The sequence below is a fragment of the Cervus elaphus genome, chromosome 10 (assembly GCF_910594005.1).
Source record: "Cervus elaphus chromosome 10, mCerEla1.1, whole genome shotgun sequence".
Lineage (NCBI taxonomy): Eukaryota > Metazoa > Chordata > Mammalia > Artiodactyla > Cervidae > Cervus > Cervus elaphus.
In genome coordinates, this window is record NC_057824.1 from 26,134,930 (window position 1) to 26,153,137 (window position 18,208).

The window sequence follows — 18,208 nt, forward strand, 5'->3', positions numbered from 1 at the left end:
GGTTTTGAGCTTAAACTTGTAAGACTGATCGCCCGAGACTGTGTTCTACAGAAGACTCAGATGAGAATTCATATGTAATTGATTTATGAAGGAAGTACTTCCCATAAAGGAAGGACAAGAAGCCAAGCAAAAGTGTGATTGTAGACAAAGTTCCACAGAGGGTAACTCCAGCCTGATTGTGCAGGGGACACTGGAATGTAGGCTGTCCCTCAGAGTTTATTCTGACCCAAGTCAAGAGAGCTGGAATTTCATACTCTTGTATGTATAAGTGGGCTTTCCTGATAGCTCAGTTGGTAAAGAATCCACCTGCAATGCAGAAGACCCTGGTTCGATTCCTGGGTCAGGGAGATCTGCTAGAGAAGGGATATTCATAAGTCCCTGACCAAAGGGAGGTACCCTCTGAGCACTTCTGGTTTAGAACATCCAATCAAATCTGCTCCAGTAGCCTTGTTTTTCTTTCTCTAATGACTTCCTTGTGCACAGGCAACAAAAGCAAAAGCACACCAAAGCAGGCAAGGGTCACAGACGTGGTCAAAGGAAACCAAGGGAATCTGGGTAGAGCACCAACAGCCCTTGGTCCATTAACACCGGTTCTGTCGCTGACTTGATACATCTAGTCATTTGTATCCATTTTATGAATTCACTAAGGGGCAACTAGTGGATGACAGACACTGGCTTTTTAACACGGCCCTGATTTAATTTAAGAATGGTGGCTGAATGGTAAAGAATCTGCCTACAATGCAGGAGACCCAGACTCGATCCCTGCATCAGGAAGACCCCCTGGAGGAGGAAATGGCAACCCACTCCAGAATTCTTGCCTGGACAATCCCATAGATAGAGGAGCCTGGTGGGCCACAGTCTATGGGGTCACAAAGACTGTGGACACACCACCTCCAGCACCACCACCACCATGATCTAATTTAAGAATTCAAGATTAGGAAGCATCCTTCAGGTGGCTATCTTTAAAACATGCCTGCCTTTTAATATTTTTGTGCCTCAGATGTGCATAAAATAAACATAGACTTTGTTTTTTTCATTAATGTTGTTTCACTCAATAAAGAATGAGTAAGCTAAATTGAAGAATTCATATATTTTCCATGGGAATCAATAAAGCCATATTTGATTAGAGAAAACTTGCTGATTTATTAAATGACAAAAGCAAGGCATGCCACAAGAAATCAAGTAAGAAATGAAAAAATTATATGGAAAAATATCCCTCTTAAGTAGCACTGCCTAGAGGTAACCAAATTTTAGTGGCCTATCCTATTTATTTATTCTACTATTTATTTAGCCAGTCTTCTACTTATGGACATTTATGTTGCTTCCAATTTTTCACTAATACAACGTTACAATAAACTTTTTTGTCTATGTTTTGTATACAAGGATACTAGTGTCTTGTGCACAAAGACAGATTCCTTAAAGGAGAATTGTTGATTGAAAAGATACAAGCGCCCCAGTGTTCACAGTTGCACTATTTACAACAGCCAAGACATGGAGCTAAATGTCCATCCACAGATGAATGGATAAAGGAAATATATGTATACATACACACACACACAATGGACTATTACCCTGAAGATGGCTCTGAAGAGTGAGTAGGATGTCTCACAAAAAGGGTATAATTCATTGGCTTTTCCTACCTTTACAATGTTGTACAACCATCACAGTTCTCTAGTTTCAGAACAGTTTCATCACTTCAAAAACAGAATCACAGTTAACCACTTTTGTGTGGTACTGAGTGAGCATCCCCTGCTTGTTGGATGTTTTGGGGGAGGAACAACATACATTTTGAATAGAAAGAATGACCCTTGTTGAGATTAGGTTCTGATAATTTTTCTTCTTCTGTGTTATAGAGTTTCTAGGACTTCATGGGCTCCCTTTAGCACTCAGAGACTTGCCAAATGTGCTATTCCTTTAAAAGAATCCCTACTGGCCTGAATAATTTAAAACCGTGGGCTGGGATCTTGGGTGAAAATACGCTGTTCACTCTTACATTTTCCTTTTACCCTTCTAGCTTCATCTTCCATTTCATTCTAACATGTAGCCCCACAAACCATGTGTTCCTTGGCTCCATTTCTTTCTTCAAAGTGTTATCTCTGTCCAAGATACACTTTCCCTGGGACATCCTACTCATTCTTCAAAGCCCATCTTCAGGATCACCTTCTCTGTGACGTCTTCCTTGATATTTCTCCCTTTCTCCCATTTGTACCCAGAGGACACTGTTTAAACCTCTCCTTTCAGATGATATGCTATTGGAATGACTTAACCGTATATCTGTCTTTCTCCATCTCATTGTGAACTTTCTGATGGTAGAGACATTGCCCTCTTTGTCTCTGAGCTGCCCCATACCTCCTAGCATAATACATGTTTACTGAACTGGATTTGAACCAGGGGACACATTAATATGAATTTTGATAATATTTTATTTTAAAATGTTATCTCAGGAAAAAAATGATTTATATTACTGGGGTAAAAAATATCTGCCTTTAGGGTTCTTCTGGATGAAGCAAACCAAAATCTATTTAGATTAACTTAGGTATAAGTGGGTCTTTATTTATTTTTTTTAGGTGCTTCATTTATATTTACTAATTTAGTCCTTCTGTACAATTCTTACCAATTCTCATTTTACAGATGAGGAAACCTCATCACAGGTGAGTCAGAGAGGCTTTCAGAGGTCACAGAACTAGTAAACCCAGGATCTAGCTCAAGGGTCTCAGCTGCATGGCCCCATGCCATGTCCCTCCAGCTGATGTGTGTGTGTGTGTGTGGGGGGGGTGTATGTGTGTGTGTGTGGGGGGGGTGTATGTCTGTGTGTGTGGGGGTGTATGTGTGTGTGTGTGGGGGGGGGGTGTTTGTGTGTGTGTATGTGTGTGTGTGTGGGGGGGTGTTTGTGTGTGTGTGTGTGTATTTGTGCATGCTCCGTTATGTCTCTTTGCGACCCCATGGAATGTAGCCCACCAGGCTCCTCTGTCCATGGGATTTCCCAGGCAAGAATACTGGAGTGGGTTGGCATTTCCTTCTCCAGAGGTAACTGGGCTTTTAAAGAAAGATAAAAACCCCATAAGATTCCAAGAAAAACTGGAAGTTTAATTTTCGAAAGGAAAGGAGCCAGGGTGGTACCAAAAAGTCAGACGTGCCTGAGCGACTGAACAATAATAGGGTAGTATCAGGGATCTGGAACAATGAGAATTTATGAGACTTTTGGCTGGTGATTATTTTTTTCTTTCAACTACTGATTATTGAGCCCCTGTTGTATGCTAGAACGGTGGCAGACACCAGGCATGTAGCAGTGAGCAAGACTGTCACAATCTCTCCCCTCACACTACTTTCAACCTAGTTCCTAAGCATTAATGTAACGGGCCTTTTCACCTTCATTCTCCCTCAGTCCACATTTCTTAGTTCATGTTCTTGAGGGGGACTCTAACTGGCTTTAGGCAGCATTATAGTTGATTGGATCCTTCTGATCAGACATCTGGGGCCACCTCTGACCAGGTTGCAGAGGGTGGGAAAGCAGAGACTCTTCTCTGAAGAGGGTCAAGGGCTGGTTAGGCACTCAAATGTGCCTCTTGTAAAAAAAAAATTATCCCTTATTCTACATTATTTCCAAATACATTGCTTATGATTCATTTCCTACCCTTTAAGACAACTGATTTCACAGATGACTCTAATAAAGAAAAAGCCATTTCACATTATGATGGGAACATCTTAGGCGGCTGGGAGAAGCCGGCACAATTACTGCTCTAATTGGAAAGTTCTGCCCGAGCAATTAGCTCAGAGTTGGGACCTTGGAGAGCATCAAATTTTGCTGACCTGTTTTCCAGAGGAAAAAACTGAGGCCTGAAGTAGGGAAATCATTTGGTTAAGATCAAGGATCTGTGAGCATAGAGGTGTTAGGAATGGAACTCAGAAGGGTGCTGTTGTTGAGATGTTTGATGATCTCTCTTTTCATCTACCCTCACCCATTCCTCCTCTTTTTCTTTCCTTTCAGATTTTTGTGTTTGTGTGTGTGTGGCTGCACTTACCTGGCATTTAGATCTTAGTTCCCCAACTGAACCCATATCCCCTGCAGTGGAAGGATGGAGTCTTAACCACTGGACCGCCAGGGAAGTCCCCATTAAACACACTTTGATTACTTTTCTTAAATAGGTTAAGTGCACAGATGGTTTAAAAGGTGGCACACAGAGGAATTCCCTGGTGGCCCAGTGGTTAAGAATCTGGCTTCCAATGCAAGGGATAGAAGTTTGATGCCAGGTACTGCAACTAAGACCCAATATAGCTGAATGCTGCTGCTGCTGCTGCTGCTAAGTCACTTCAGTCGTGTCCGACTCTGCGACCCCATAGACGGCAGCCCACCATGCTCCCCCCTCCCTGGGTTCTCCAGGCAAGAACACTGGAGTGGGTTGCAATTTCCTTCTCCAGTGCATGAAAGTGAAAAGTGAAAGTGAAGTCACTCAGTCGAGTCCGATTCTTAGCGACCCCATGGACTGCAGCCTACCAGGCTCCTCCATCCATGGGATTTTCCAGGCAAGAGGACTGGAGTGGGGTGCCATTGCCTTCTCTGATATAGCCAAATAACTAAATGCTAGAATAAAATAAAAGATAAAACAGTACACAAAAGTATAAGGAGGAAAGTAAATTGTCCCTCCTTTCTAGTTCCTATCCTTAGAGGTCACCACTGTTTCTAGTATATCATTCCAGAAATAGTTCATATATTCTAACTATAAGTGTGTTTTTATTTTTGCCTTGCTTTTTTACCCTATCTTGAAAAGTTTTGTGTGTATAAATATATATATTTAATAGCTGTATTATATTTTATTTATTTAGATATATTTTATAAGATATATATTTAACTTTTTATAAAATATATATTTAAATATTTAAAAATATTTTAAAAACATTTTATATATTTAAATATATTTTATATGTAATATATATTAAATATGTTAATTTACATATTTAACATCCTGGAGATCAGTAAGGCATAAATGTACAAGCAGAAGCAGGAAATCAGAGTCAGAAGAGATTAGGAGAAATAGAAATCTCTATTGATCATGAAGGGGGGTGGAGATGGGAGTTAATGCTGGATTTCCCATTATGTGGAGATGACATCTGAATTATTTTACTCAAGTTACAAAGGGCATGGTCCCTGGTAAGCAATAGGATTTAGAAGAGGACCTCCACGGGGTAGCACTTAGGTTTCTCAGGCACTTTCCCTGTTCCTTTAGACCTTCCTATTTGATCTCTGTCCTGAATAGGTGGCTAAGCTGGTTATAGCCTCTGAAGATACTATCAAGCATCAGAGTTGGTACAGCTGATATTGATGGAGGAGATTGCTCTTTTACCCTTGGTCAATATTTGGAGCCCAGGCAGTTCATCACCAAGCCCTCCTGCGTCCACCTACGCATTCAATTAGTCCTCTGCCATGACCTGAGATTATGTACGTATGTGTTATTGCTCAGTCGTGTCTGACTGTTTGCGACCCCATGGACTGTAGCCCACCAGGCTCTTCTGTCCATGGGATTCTCCAGGCAAGAATACTGGAGTGGGTATTCCCTTCTTTAGGGGATCTTCCTGACCCAAGGACTGAACTCAGGTCTCCTGCATTACACACAGATTCTTTACCGTCTGAGCCACCAAGGAAGCCCCTAGATGCCTTTATACTTTTCCCTTGGAATAAAGCAAATGACTGCCCACTTCCAGCACTGATTCTCCTGGTCTGTTCTCCAAGGAGCAGGCAGAGCTATCCTTCAAAAATGCAAACCTTGATCAGGTCACACCTGCTTCAAGGCCGCCCCAGTGCCCTCAGGTTAAAATTCAACCTGCCCACCAAATCCTGTTAGATCTGGATCCCGGCTACCTCTTGGCCTTACCCTCCACCCCCTCCCCGCCTTCCTGCCTTTTTGCCTAGCTCTCTAATGAGTGACCCTTATCTGGAACTCAGTTTTGGCATGACTGCCTGTATTAATTTCCTCTTACTGTTGTAACAAATTACTGCAAACTTAATGTTTTAAAACAAGAAAAATGTATTCACTTACATTTCTGGAGGCCAGAAGTCCAAACTGAGTCTTAATGAGCGAAAATCAAGGTGTCAGCAGAACTGATTCCTTTTGGCGGCTCCAGGGGGAGAATCTATTCTTTGCCTTTTCCTCTCCGAGTGTCCTTTCTCAGCTTCCTGGACTTGTGGATCCTTCCTTCCTCTTCAAAGAGCATCACTCCAATGCGCCAGTCATCACATTTTGGTTCCCTTTTCTGCAGTCAAATCTTCCTCTGTCTCCCTTTTATAAGAACATTTCTGATTACATTGAAGGCCCATTTGGATAATCCAGGGTAACTGCTGCATCTCAAGGTCCTTAACTTAATTACATCCACAAAGTCCCTTTTGCTAAGTACTGAGTTTTGGGGTCGGGTAGAACTTGGATAGGTAACATGGTCCTTGGCACAAAGTGATCATTCAATAAAGAATTGTTAAGTGAATGAAAGGCAGCTGGACTCAAGATGAGGACATAGGGAGTTGGGTATCTTTGGGGGCCATTATTCAGCCCACCACCATACCTTCTTGAATCCCAGGATACAGTAAATGTATTAAACCTTCCCCTGGTTCCCACAGGATGCTATACTTTTCCAGCATCTGTTACATGCATATAATGATCTGTGAGGCAAGGACTGGTTATACACTCAGCAATTCTCTTACCTCCTCTGAGAGCATAGGGAGACTACATTTCCCAGCCTCCTTTGTGCTTAAGTTGGGACCATGGGATCGAGTTCAGCTAATGGAATGGTGGGAATGATGTGTGCCCCATTCAGGCATGGCCGTAAGTTGCCTCCCTCAATCCTTCCGCTCTTTCATCCACATGCATGGCTCCACATGGTATCCACATGGGTTAGGGTAAATGATTTCAGGATGGTGAAGCTACATGATGGGAGGAACTGGGATTCCTAAGTCATCATTTACCACAGATCTTGGGCTTGTGTTTTATAGCAGATGTCCTATCCTGACTAATAAATTTGCTCTCTTGTTTCTTTTCTTTACCAAAATATAGGCTGTATCTTATTTCCTCTTGTACCCCCTGTCCCTAGCACAGTGCTTGGCACAAAGTGATCATTCAGTAAAGGATTGTTAAGTGAATGAGAGGCAGCTGGATTCAAGATGAGGACACAGAAGGTTAGGTGATACTAGGGGGAAGTGTAATTGTCACTGTGAGAAATGAGGTCTGAACTGAAGCCATGACAATGGGGGTGAAAGGAGAGGAAGGACCTGATATTTGTTCAGGAGGAAGGACTGACAGAATGTGGTGATTAACAGGACATGGGAGTTGAAATAAAGGATGGCATCAAAGACCTTTCACTTTACCAGTATGGACATATGACTGGATATTAATGCACTGAAATTTCAAATGTCCAAGTTCAGTTCAGTCTTTCAGTTGTGTCTGAATCTTTGCAACCCCGTGGACCGAAGCACGCCAGGCTTCCCTGTCTATCACCAACTCCCAGAGCTTGCTCACACTCATGTCCATTGAGTCAGCGATGCCATCCAACCATCTCATCCTCTGTCGCCCCCTTCTCCTTCTACCTTCAATCTTTCCCAGAATCAGGGTCTTTTCCAATGAGTCAGTTCTTCACAGCAGGTGGCCAAAGTATTGGAGCTTCAGCTTCAGCATCAGTCCTTCCAATGAACATTCAGGGCTGATTTCCTTTAGGATTGACTGGTTTGATCTCCTTGCAGTCCAAGTGACTCTCAAGTCTTCTCCAACACCACTGTTCAAAAACATCAATTCTTTGGCTTTGAATATGTAGGTGAAAACACAGCTCTATGTGACTGTTGCTTCTTAGTGTTTATGTGTGTGTGTTAGTCACCTAGTTGTGTCTGACTCTTTGTGACCCCATGGACTATAGCCCACCAGACTCCTCTGTCCATGGGATTCTCCAGGCAAGAATACTGGAGTGGATTGCCATTTCCTTCTCCAGAGGATCTTCCTGACCCAGGGATTGAACCAGGGTCTCCTGCATTGCAGGCAGATTCTTTACCATCTGAGCTATAGGGAAGTCCTTTCTGTTACTTCTTTGTGTATATAAGTTTCTCCTTGAATATTGTCAGCTGGGCAAACTTGGTGATATGGAGGTTTTGTTTGTTGGTTTTGGCTGTGCCACTTGGCATGTGAGATCTTAGGTCCCTGAGCAAGGGAAGAAATTGTGCCTCCTTCAGTGGAAGAATGGAGTTTTAACTGCCGGACCACCAGGAAATCCCTAGATATGGAGCTTTTTATTCTACTATGGTTGGTAGTAATGGGATTTGAGATAAGCGGTGGTCTGAATGTTTGTATCCCCAACATATCCATAGGTTGAGATCAAAACGCTCAATGTGATGTATTAGAATGTGGGATCTGTGGGAAGTGCTTAGGTCACAAGCCTGAAACTCTCACAATGGGAATGTAGTTCTTATAAATAAGACCCCACAGGGATACCCTCCCTCTTCTACCACATTGTGAGGATACAATGGAAAGGTGCTGGCTATGAACAAGGAAGAGGACTCTCATCAGAATGTGACCATGCTCCTGCCTTGATCTTAGACTCCCCAGCCTCCAGACTATGAGAAATAACTTTCTCTTGTCTATAAACCATCCAATCTATGGTATTTCATTATAGCAGCCCAAACAGGGGCTTTCTCTGGTGGCTCAGTGGGAAAGAACCCACCTGCCAATGACATAAGAGGCCCCCGTTCAATCCCTGGGTTGGGAAGATTCCCCGGAGAAGGAAATGGCAACCCACTCCAGTGTTCTTGCCTGGGAAATCCCATGGGCGGAGGAGCCTGGTGGGCTACAGTCCACGGGGTTGCAAAGAGTCGGACACGACTTAGTGGCCAAACAATAACAACAAAGCCCAAACAGACCAAGAGAGCTGATACAAAAAAATGGCTGCCATCATTCACACATCCTTGTGAGCAGGTTCCTCATCAATGTGACTTTTTGCAGCTTTTCCCATCAAGAGAAGAAGTCTATTTCTCTAATTCCATGAAGAGGGACTGGTTTTATGGCTTGCTTTGAGCTAACAGAATGTGGCAGAAGTGATGGTGCGATTTTTCCAACCTGGGTCTCGACTGGGCTTTCATGCTTTCTCTCAGATTCTAGGAAGCCTGCCCAGACACCATGTGAAATACCCTAGGCTAGCCTGATGGTGTATAATGAACCTCATGGGGTAGAGTGGAGCTGACCCAGCTGAAGGCTGTCCCAGACCAACCAGCACCCCAGTGACCTGGCAGTTAGCAGCAAATCCGTGAGTGAGCCCAGCCAAGACCAGAAGAATCATCCAGTTGAAGCCAACCTAAAAGTTTCCAGTGCAGAGAACTATCAGCTAAACAAACATTACTTGTTTCAAGCCACTGTTTTGGGATAATTTGTTACATGTCAAAAACTGATACAGTCTCATTTATAGGCATTTATCTGAGCAGAGACATATGGGCCTGGGGAGTATACAGTTGGGGCATTATCATCTAGTCTAAGTTGATTCCTAGGGATAAACCTAGTTATTTTAATATAGCTAGCAGGAAAATTCATGACCCCCCAAACCTATTTTGGTTTCACAGTATAGTTGGAGGGACTTCAATTATTCAGATACTTGCTTCAACCTACCACTTTACTTGTAAATGGAAGCTACTGTGATGTTTTAAAATTAGTCCCAGACTCTGGGATTTCATCTATAGTAAAATAGCCAAAAATTGGGAAGGGTAGGTTTGCCAATTTTCCTCTGGTAGGAAATATTTTTTAAAATAACACACACATACACAGTAAATGGGCTTCCCTTGTGGCTCAGACAGTAACGAATCTGCTTGCAATGCAGGAGACCCAGAAGATCCCTTGGAGAAGGGAATGGCAACCCACTCCAGTATTCTTGCCTGAAGAATTCCATGGACAGAGGAGCCTGGCGGCCTACAGTCCATGGAGTGGCGAAGAGTCAGATACAACTGAGTAACAATTTCACTTTCACACACTAAAGGGAAACGAATGTGGAGTAAGTCCAACATACTTTAGAAAGCAAATTGTAATACAAAAATAATATATAACAATTAAAATGTGTGTTTTTTTGAACACTTGTTTCATCAGTCTTACTTGTTCTCAGTTTTCTAAATGGCTCAGTGAAAACCTGAACACATGTTGGTATTATTCTTCAGACTAGCTTTGGAGAATTACTCCCCATCCCCCTATTTTCTGGTTGCATTGCTAGGCATGCAGGATCTTAGTGCCCTGATCAGGGATCGAACCCATCCCTGCAGTGGAAGGGTGGCATCTTAACTACTGGATCACCAGGGAAGTCCTGAGAACTACTTTTAAAGAGCATCTACCAAATTTTTTCCTGCTACATTTCTGAGAATGCTTAGGTACATTTAACTTAAATTAACATTCTCAAATGTCACCACCTCTGGGAAGTCCTCTTTATCTGTGTTGGTGGAGCTAAACATCCTCTTTAAAGTTTCTGTAAGTTTGACCTCTGAGAAATGGAGCATTTCCTGCCATATCAATAACCAAAGGATGTCACAGTCATCAAGAATTGCAGCCACCATGGATGGTGAGTGGGTAAGCCCTGAAGGAACTCAGCAAGGAAAGAATACCTGCCATCTAGCAGCCATCAGATGGCAGCCACTCCCTACAGTGAGCCCTGAGGAACTCAGGATGTGGAAACACAGGAAACTGGCCTATCAAAGGAACGATTTCAGTGAGCCAGACTCTTGTATCTTCCCATACATAGAAAAGCACTAAATTCCTTAACTTGGGATACCTGGTTTCAATTTACAATAATCTTTTAAGATTTAGACTACCACCTGCCTTTTTGTAAAACTTTACTATATAACCTACACCTACCGCTCCCCCCACTCCCCTCTCCCAGGGTTACTTGAGATGTTGCCTCCTGTGCTTGAAATCCTAAATTTCCATCAAATAAAACATAATTCTCAACTTTCAGGTTGTGAATATTTTTTTAAGTCAACACCTCTGTTTCTGCTGGAGTTGCATTACCTATATACAGAACTGGTTATGTAATCGGTGGGACCCTGTGTTCAAAAATCACTTGGAATTTCAAGAAGGCAAATGCGGAGCATTAAACACGCATTATGCAGAGCATTTAATGCAGAGCATTAAAGCACGGAGCCTTCCCTAAGCATGGAGGCTTGTTGTAGGGCTGCACAGACGTCATGCCCAGGGTGCCCTGCCTCTACATTCTCTCGATCTGCAGATGTTGAGATCCTGGAAAGCAAGACTCCTGTCTCAGTCATCTGTCTCCTCAGTTCCGGGTGTAGTGCCTGACACAGTGTGGACTTACAGATTTACTGTAATAAGTGATGGTTTCACTGCTAAGTGTGAAACTGAATAAAGGAAACCTCTTTTAAAATGGAGCCAGGAGGCCAGAAGGGGAAACTCTCAGGCACTACCACCTCATTAAACCACAGACCCCAACAGGAAGAGACATACCTTGCATTTCCGGAGGAGGAAGGTATCTCTCTTCCCTACCACCTCAGCCTGAAGAAGATTTTCCCCCGCCCAGCAACAGGCCCAGCCAATGAGAACTGTCCAAACTCAGCCAATAGGAAGCCAGCACCACCCTGGACTCTCTGGATCCTCGGTGGGGACTTTTGCTACATGCAATGTGGTGCTGCTGGTAAAGAACCCACCTGCCAAAGTAGGAGACGTAAGACACGCGGGTCGATCCCTGGGTGGGGAAGATCCCCTGAAGGAGGAAACAGCAACCTACTCTAGTATTCTTGCCTGGAGACTTCCATGCACAGAGGGACATGGCAGATTGCTTTGTCTGCTGGCCTTACATAGAACGTTTGCTTATCCCACATTGCAATTCTCTGATATTCACAAATTAACCCATTTTGCTGGTAAAATAAGTGGCAGTGTTATTTTCAAGGTCAACATCAGGTTCCATTCACTGTGCTTTTATCACTCTACACAAAGTATGGAGTGTCTGTTACAGGTATGTGGAGAGGCACCATTCTTATCCCCATTTATAGGTGAGGAAACTGAGGCTTAGAGAGCCTAAGTGATTTGAGATCATCAACCTCATTTGAGAAACTGCTGGGATTTAAACATAAGTAAGATTCAGTGTTTTTTTTTTTTTTTGCCCCCAGGGGATGTTTTGTAAACAATTTTTGGTTGTCATACTGGGAGGTGGGCTCCCTGTAGCTCAGATGATAAGGAATCTGCCTGCAATGCAGGCAACCTGGGTTCAGTCCTTGTGTTGGGAAGATCTTCTGGTGAAGGGAATGGCAAGTCACTTCAGTATTCTTGCCTGGAGAATTCTGTGGACAGAGGAGCCTGGCGGGCTATATAGTCCATGGGGTCTTGAAGAGTTGTGCACAACTGAGGGACTAACACTTTCACTTCTCAGCTGGGAGGTACTTTTGACATCCAGTGGGTAGAATCCAGGGATGCTGTTAAACATCCTGCTGTTGCTGCTAAGTCACTTCAGTCGTGTCCGACTCTGTGCGACCCCATAGACGGCAGCCCACCAGGCTCCCCCGTCCCTGGGATTCTCCAGGCAAGAACACTGGATTGGGTTGCCATTGCCTTCTCCAATGCATGAAAGTGAAAAGTGAAAGTGAAGTCGCTCAGTCGTGTCCGACTCTGTGCGACCCCATGGACTGCAGCCTACCAGGCTCCTCCATCCATGGGATTTTCCAGGCAAGAGTACTGGAGTGGGGTGCCATTGCCTTCTCTGGCTAAACATCCTACAGAGAGTTAATTAACCATTCCAGTCATCAGTGCTGAAGCTGAGAAACTCTGTCCTGATACCAAAGGCCAAGTTTCCTCAATTCTGGTTTTCAGTACCAGCCACTTCATATTCTTTTCTTTATTTATATTTTATTAATAAAATTTTTTATTATATTTATTACTTTTCTTAAATTGACTTTAAATTGATATACTTGAAAGAACTACAACTTAAACATTGAAGCCATATGTTTGATGTGACATCATTTTTTCCCCTGATATACACTGAAATAATCATGTCAATGAAAAGATGTTGCCTGCATATCAGTAAACAAAGGATGTTGCCACCATCAAGCCACTATAGCTGCCCACTGTCAAACTTTTAGCCATGGCATTCACCTTCAAGGGTGCACCCAGAGGGAATTCAGGATTCAGAAAAGCAGGATACAGGCCCCAGACAGTTGAAGTGCACATCAAATGAATGATTTTGGTGAGCCCAGACTGTTGCCAAAATCTTGGCTCCCTGTCCACTGATGCCAAATAGAAATATAGAGACAGAGTTTGGAGGAAATAGAAAAGAGTAGCTTTATTACCTTTGCTGGATGAAAGGGAAACACAGCGGGCTAGTGCCTCAAGAACTGTGCACTCTTTCTCGGGAATAGGGAGAGGTTATATATCCTTTTGAAGTCTTGCATTTTTTTTTCTTGCAAAGTTTCAAAACGGCTACAGTTGGCATTAGACACAAGCATTAGGCTGTGGCATTAGACCCACCGCCGGGTCTTGTGTCCCTGAAGTTATCAGCCCATGACCTGCATGTAGGGGAAAGGTATGACAGGTGCAGGGCATCATCTATATGGAGAAAGAGGGTAATTAGGTTTTTGAAGGACAAATCCAGCTACAAGTGTTTGTTTGTTTGTTTGTAGTAACAGCTAAAGAATAACCGAGATTGTTTAACTCTTGTAGGCCGGTTTGACTAGTATGTACCAAAGGCTGTTCACCAATTTCTGTTTTTGCAGCATCAAATGCCCCTCTGTTAGTTAGTCCCTCCATATCAATGGAGGAAAGGAAACAGGTATCATTCCTGTCTGGCTGAAGACTAAAACTTCAGTTTTGCTCCATTTGACAAACATCAGCTGCCTGGCCCAGGGGCCCATTTATCTCCTACATCAAGAGTCTTGTGTTTTCCCAGACACAGAAAAGCGCTAAATTCATTAACTTGAGATATCTGATTTTCTTTAATTAACGGTAATTTTTTTATGTTCTGATTGTTGCAGAAGCCAATAATTGAAAAACCAAAGCACCACACTTGGAGAGTTGGAGAACTCAGGTTTATTACGCCGGCGGGCCCAGAGGAGTTAACACTCCAAGCTCTGAGCCCCGAACAAAGAGATTACAGAGTTTTTATAGACAGACTATAGTGGGCAACACTAGCTGTTATAGGCTGGTTTAAACTAAGGGGTTTCACGCACTTGTGGGAATAGCAGTCAAGATGGGGAGGGGGATGCCTGACTTCTACGTGGACAGGCATGATTAAGCAGGACTGCAGGGGCTGGGCAGTTGGAAAGAGCAGGACAAAGGTGAGTGAGATAAGCTCCAGTTCCTAGTATTCTAAGTCCCCAATTTCTGAAACTACATGACCTACGTGATACAGACTTTTCAAGCAGCAAGCTGAGTTACAGAGGCAGAAGGAGCAGGAGGTTATGTAAAATTTTAACTTTTCCTCTTCACGATAACCTGGCCTTTGTTGCAAAACTCCTGTATATCCACCTTCCCTCCTTACCTCTTCAGAGCAGTCCCTCAGAGTGAGCTGAGAGTCCTGTCTTCCTGTCTTCCTGACTTGAAGTCCTTAGAATGTCCGCCAAATAAAATGTAATCCTCAACTTTTTAGGTTGTGCATTTTTTTTCCAGCCAACAAATATAAAACTATAAAAAAAATCTTTGTTGGGGGGACTTCCCTAGTGGTCCAGGGTTTAAGACTCCATGCTTCCACTATAGGGGGCACGGGTTGACGCCTAGTAGCAGAACTAAGATCCCACGTGCCCCATTGTGCATTCAAAAAATAAAAATAAGTAAATAAAAGTATGCTAAAGTCACTTAAAAAATTCAAAAAAACCTTGGTTGGAGTACCGCCAAAAATCATCTCACACACTACCTCCGGTCTGAGAGAACTGTATAGCAGACCCACTTTTCTTCTTCTAATAAAACTTCTTATCTTTTCAGAACAAGAGAATAAGATATATCATTTCAGTATTTTACTTGAAACTGGCAGGGTGTTAGCAACACTTTGGCTTCTGTTGGAGAAGGTCATAAAGAGCATGTGACCTGAGAGCTAGACCTGGGCAATGAGAGGCTCCTGACTCTCCTTGGCCCTTGAAATATACACTCCAGCCACTTTTCCCACACTAGAAGCTGTTCCAAGGATGCAAAAGTCTAAATAAACAGTTAAGACTGGCAGACGAGTGCAGATCTATTCCTCTTGGAGCCACTCAAGACAAACTCATCTATAAATTCCCATGTTTATTAATCTTGCTAATCTGAAGTGGCTGCCTCTGTCTCCTGTCTTCTTTCTCCGGAGATGGGCCAGTTTGGAATTTCACCTGGGAAGCTCCCTACGGATTTAAACCAACAGCTTCTGTTTCAATGCTTTATTTTTCTTTCTTTCTTTCTCAAGGCTAACAGTTGCTTAGAGACTACTTTGAAACCCCAAGGCACCGGATGAGGACAATTAACAAAGAACTCCTGGGAGTGAGGACCACTGCCCAAATCTTCTGATTTGCTGAGCTGCTTCTGGACGTGGGTTACAAGTCCTGGTAAGCAAGCATCCTTCATTACAAGTCCTGGTAAGTGAACATCCTTCCTTACAATGCTACCTCCACTAATTGTTAGAGGGGTGTGGGGCACAATTGCATTCTCAATACTGCAGCCTGACAGCAGTAAGGCTGGAGCAAATGAGATTCTTCTTCAGATATTAAAAGCCCCTGTGTTGTAAATAATAATTTCATCATCTCTTTCACAGAAAGCACTTTCATTAAGAGCTACATTTTAATTTCGACACATTTGCATGAATTCATTTGGGCAGTGGTAGGGGGTGGCGTTTAATAACAATTTTTCATCTTCCATGAACTTGCCAGGTGTTTCAATTAGGAAGTTTATAAACGCACCCCACCCCTCATCCCCAGAAGCCCTGAAAGAAATATCTTCTCAATCACATGTTCCAAATGGGGGCACGTTCCCAATAATCACACATCTGGTAGGAAGTAGTGAATCTATTTCCTGAGTTGACATACCCAGAGGAAATCGACTTTTTTCCCTCTGAGGAGTAAAATGAAGATGATTCCCCTCTCCTCGGAGTATTTTTCCAAATCTTAGGAAATAGGCTTTGGCAGTATTCCAGCGGACACTGACAGCCACGGCCGGTGGGAGCAAGAAGGGAATGTGGTTGGGGCAAAGCTTCCAGGGCTTCAGGTTTGGAATCTGGCAAATGAGCCACGCAGAGTGGATTAGGTCTGCTTCTTCCCAAAGCCATTCCCTGCACTCTCTTTGTCACAAACAGGGGGCAGTCTCTGTTAATTAAAGCCGGCAGCAGCCTCCAGAGCCCGTCTCCTCTGAGGATCGGACTCAAATGTCCTGGTGACAGGCAATATTTTGCAGAGATTGGAGGCTGCTTCTGAAATGGACTTTTCAGTCTAGATTTTGTCTCTTTTTGCTAAGCTTTTTCTTAAAAAAAAAAAAAAAATCAAATTTAGGAATGCCTTCAAACCTCTTTTGCAGGAAGGTGTCTGTGATCCAGCTTTCTGTCGGGGTCTTGCCCTCAGCCCTGATGTTTGCTGGGAAGTGTCACATGGGGTGCAGTGGGGTAGGATGGCAGGAGATCTGGGATTAGGGGCCTGGCGCTCTGCATCCAGCTCTGCATTTCCCATTTGCTGGGTGTGTGACCTTGGACAAAGCCCTTAACCTCTCTGAGCCTCACCTTCCTGGACTGAAGCAAAAGTGTTGGAGCAGCTCTTCTCAATTCTGAAATCTCATGTGAAAATATTCCATACCCTCTTCACGTCTATTTTAGCCCTAAGAGTTTCTTTCCTCTCTTAAAGACAGGGTGTTGCATAAAAGATGTTAATTAATTCATTAAAACAGCCTGTAGGTATTTTGGGGGGCTTCTCCAGTGGCTCAGTGGTGAAAAACCCGCTTGCCAATGCAGGAGACTAGAGTTTCATCCCTGGTCTAGGAAAATCCCCTGGAGGAGGAAACGGCAACCCACTCCCATATTCTTGCCTGGGAAATCCCATGGACAGAGGACCCTGGTGGGCCACAGTCTTTGGGCAAGAGTTGGACATGACTTAGCGACTAAACAAAACAATGTATTTTTAAAGTATTTCCCACATCTACATTGTTCTAGATGCTGGGGGACTCTTGCCAGAGTCAGAGCCTTCTCTGGCCTGGGCTTTATATTTCAATGTGGTATGACAGTAAAAAAAAAAGGAAATAATAATATACTGCCAGCTGGATGGAGAGTGTGGAGGCCTATTTTAGGAAGGTGCTACTTGCAGTGGTTAGAACACAGGCCCCTGAGTCAAATTTCTTGGGTCAAATGTCAACAGCAGCACTTCTTTGCTGTTTCCTTGGGCACCTGGTTTAATTGCTTTGGGCCTCAGTCTCTCCCTCTGTTGTGTGGGCTTGGAAAGATTACCTAACAGGGGGGAATTAAATGAGATCAGTCACTCAGTGGTTCAGCAAATATTCCCAGATTGTCTGCTAGATGCGAGGCACTGCTTTAAGCATCGTGAGGAGGTGATTTTAAGACAAGCAAGCTTACTGGGTATGTTACAGGCACCGAATAAATGTCAGCTGTGGTCAGCTCACACACCTGTGTTTGCAGAGACTCACACCGTGGTGGTGGGTGTGCGTGGACACAGGTGTGCGTGGACACTGTCTTGTTTGGGGGATCCTGTTCTGATGAACACAAGGAGGTCAGACTACGCAATCTCATGCCTTGTCCTGATGGGTTTGGGATATAACAGCCCATAGTTCATTTATTCTTCCAGGGCTGGTTCACTCCTGGATATGGCTCTATCAATATGGCCCTGGTGTGTTTTTGTTGGAATCGGGTCATTCTCTGCTAGTTTTTAGCGGGAGAGAGTAGGTGACCATTTCTTCAAAGAGAAGGCATAAATAGCAGAACCCCCTCTCCTGCTGAGAAAATTTGCAAAACAGTCCCATTAAAACCCCATGATTTTCCAATTAAGGAGACCCCCACCGTAGTATGTCACCTTCTCTGTGGCCCAAGCTCTTGATTCTTCGGAAATGCCCTGAGAAGCCCTTGACTGCAGCCAAATGGAGGAGAGGGGTGGTGGAAACATTTGCCTGCAAATCGCCTAGCCGACTGCAAAGTGTATACTTAGTTAATGCAATTAAAAAACAAAACGCAGGGGCGTGTGGGGATCTAAATTTGGTGTAGCAGCTTTGGTACAAATCCTGTTTTAGGGGCTACTGGAGTCAAATTCAAGCCG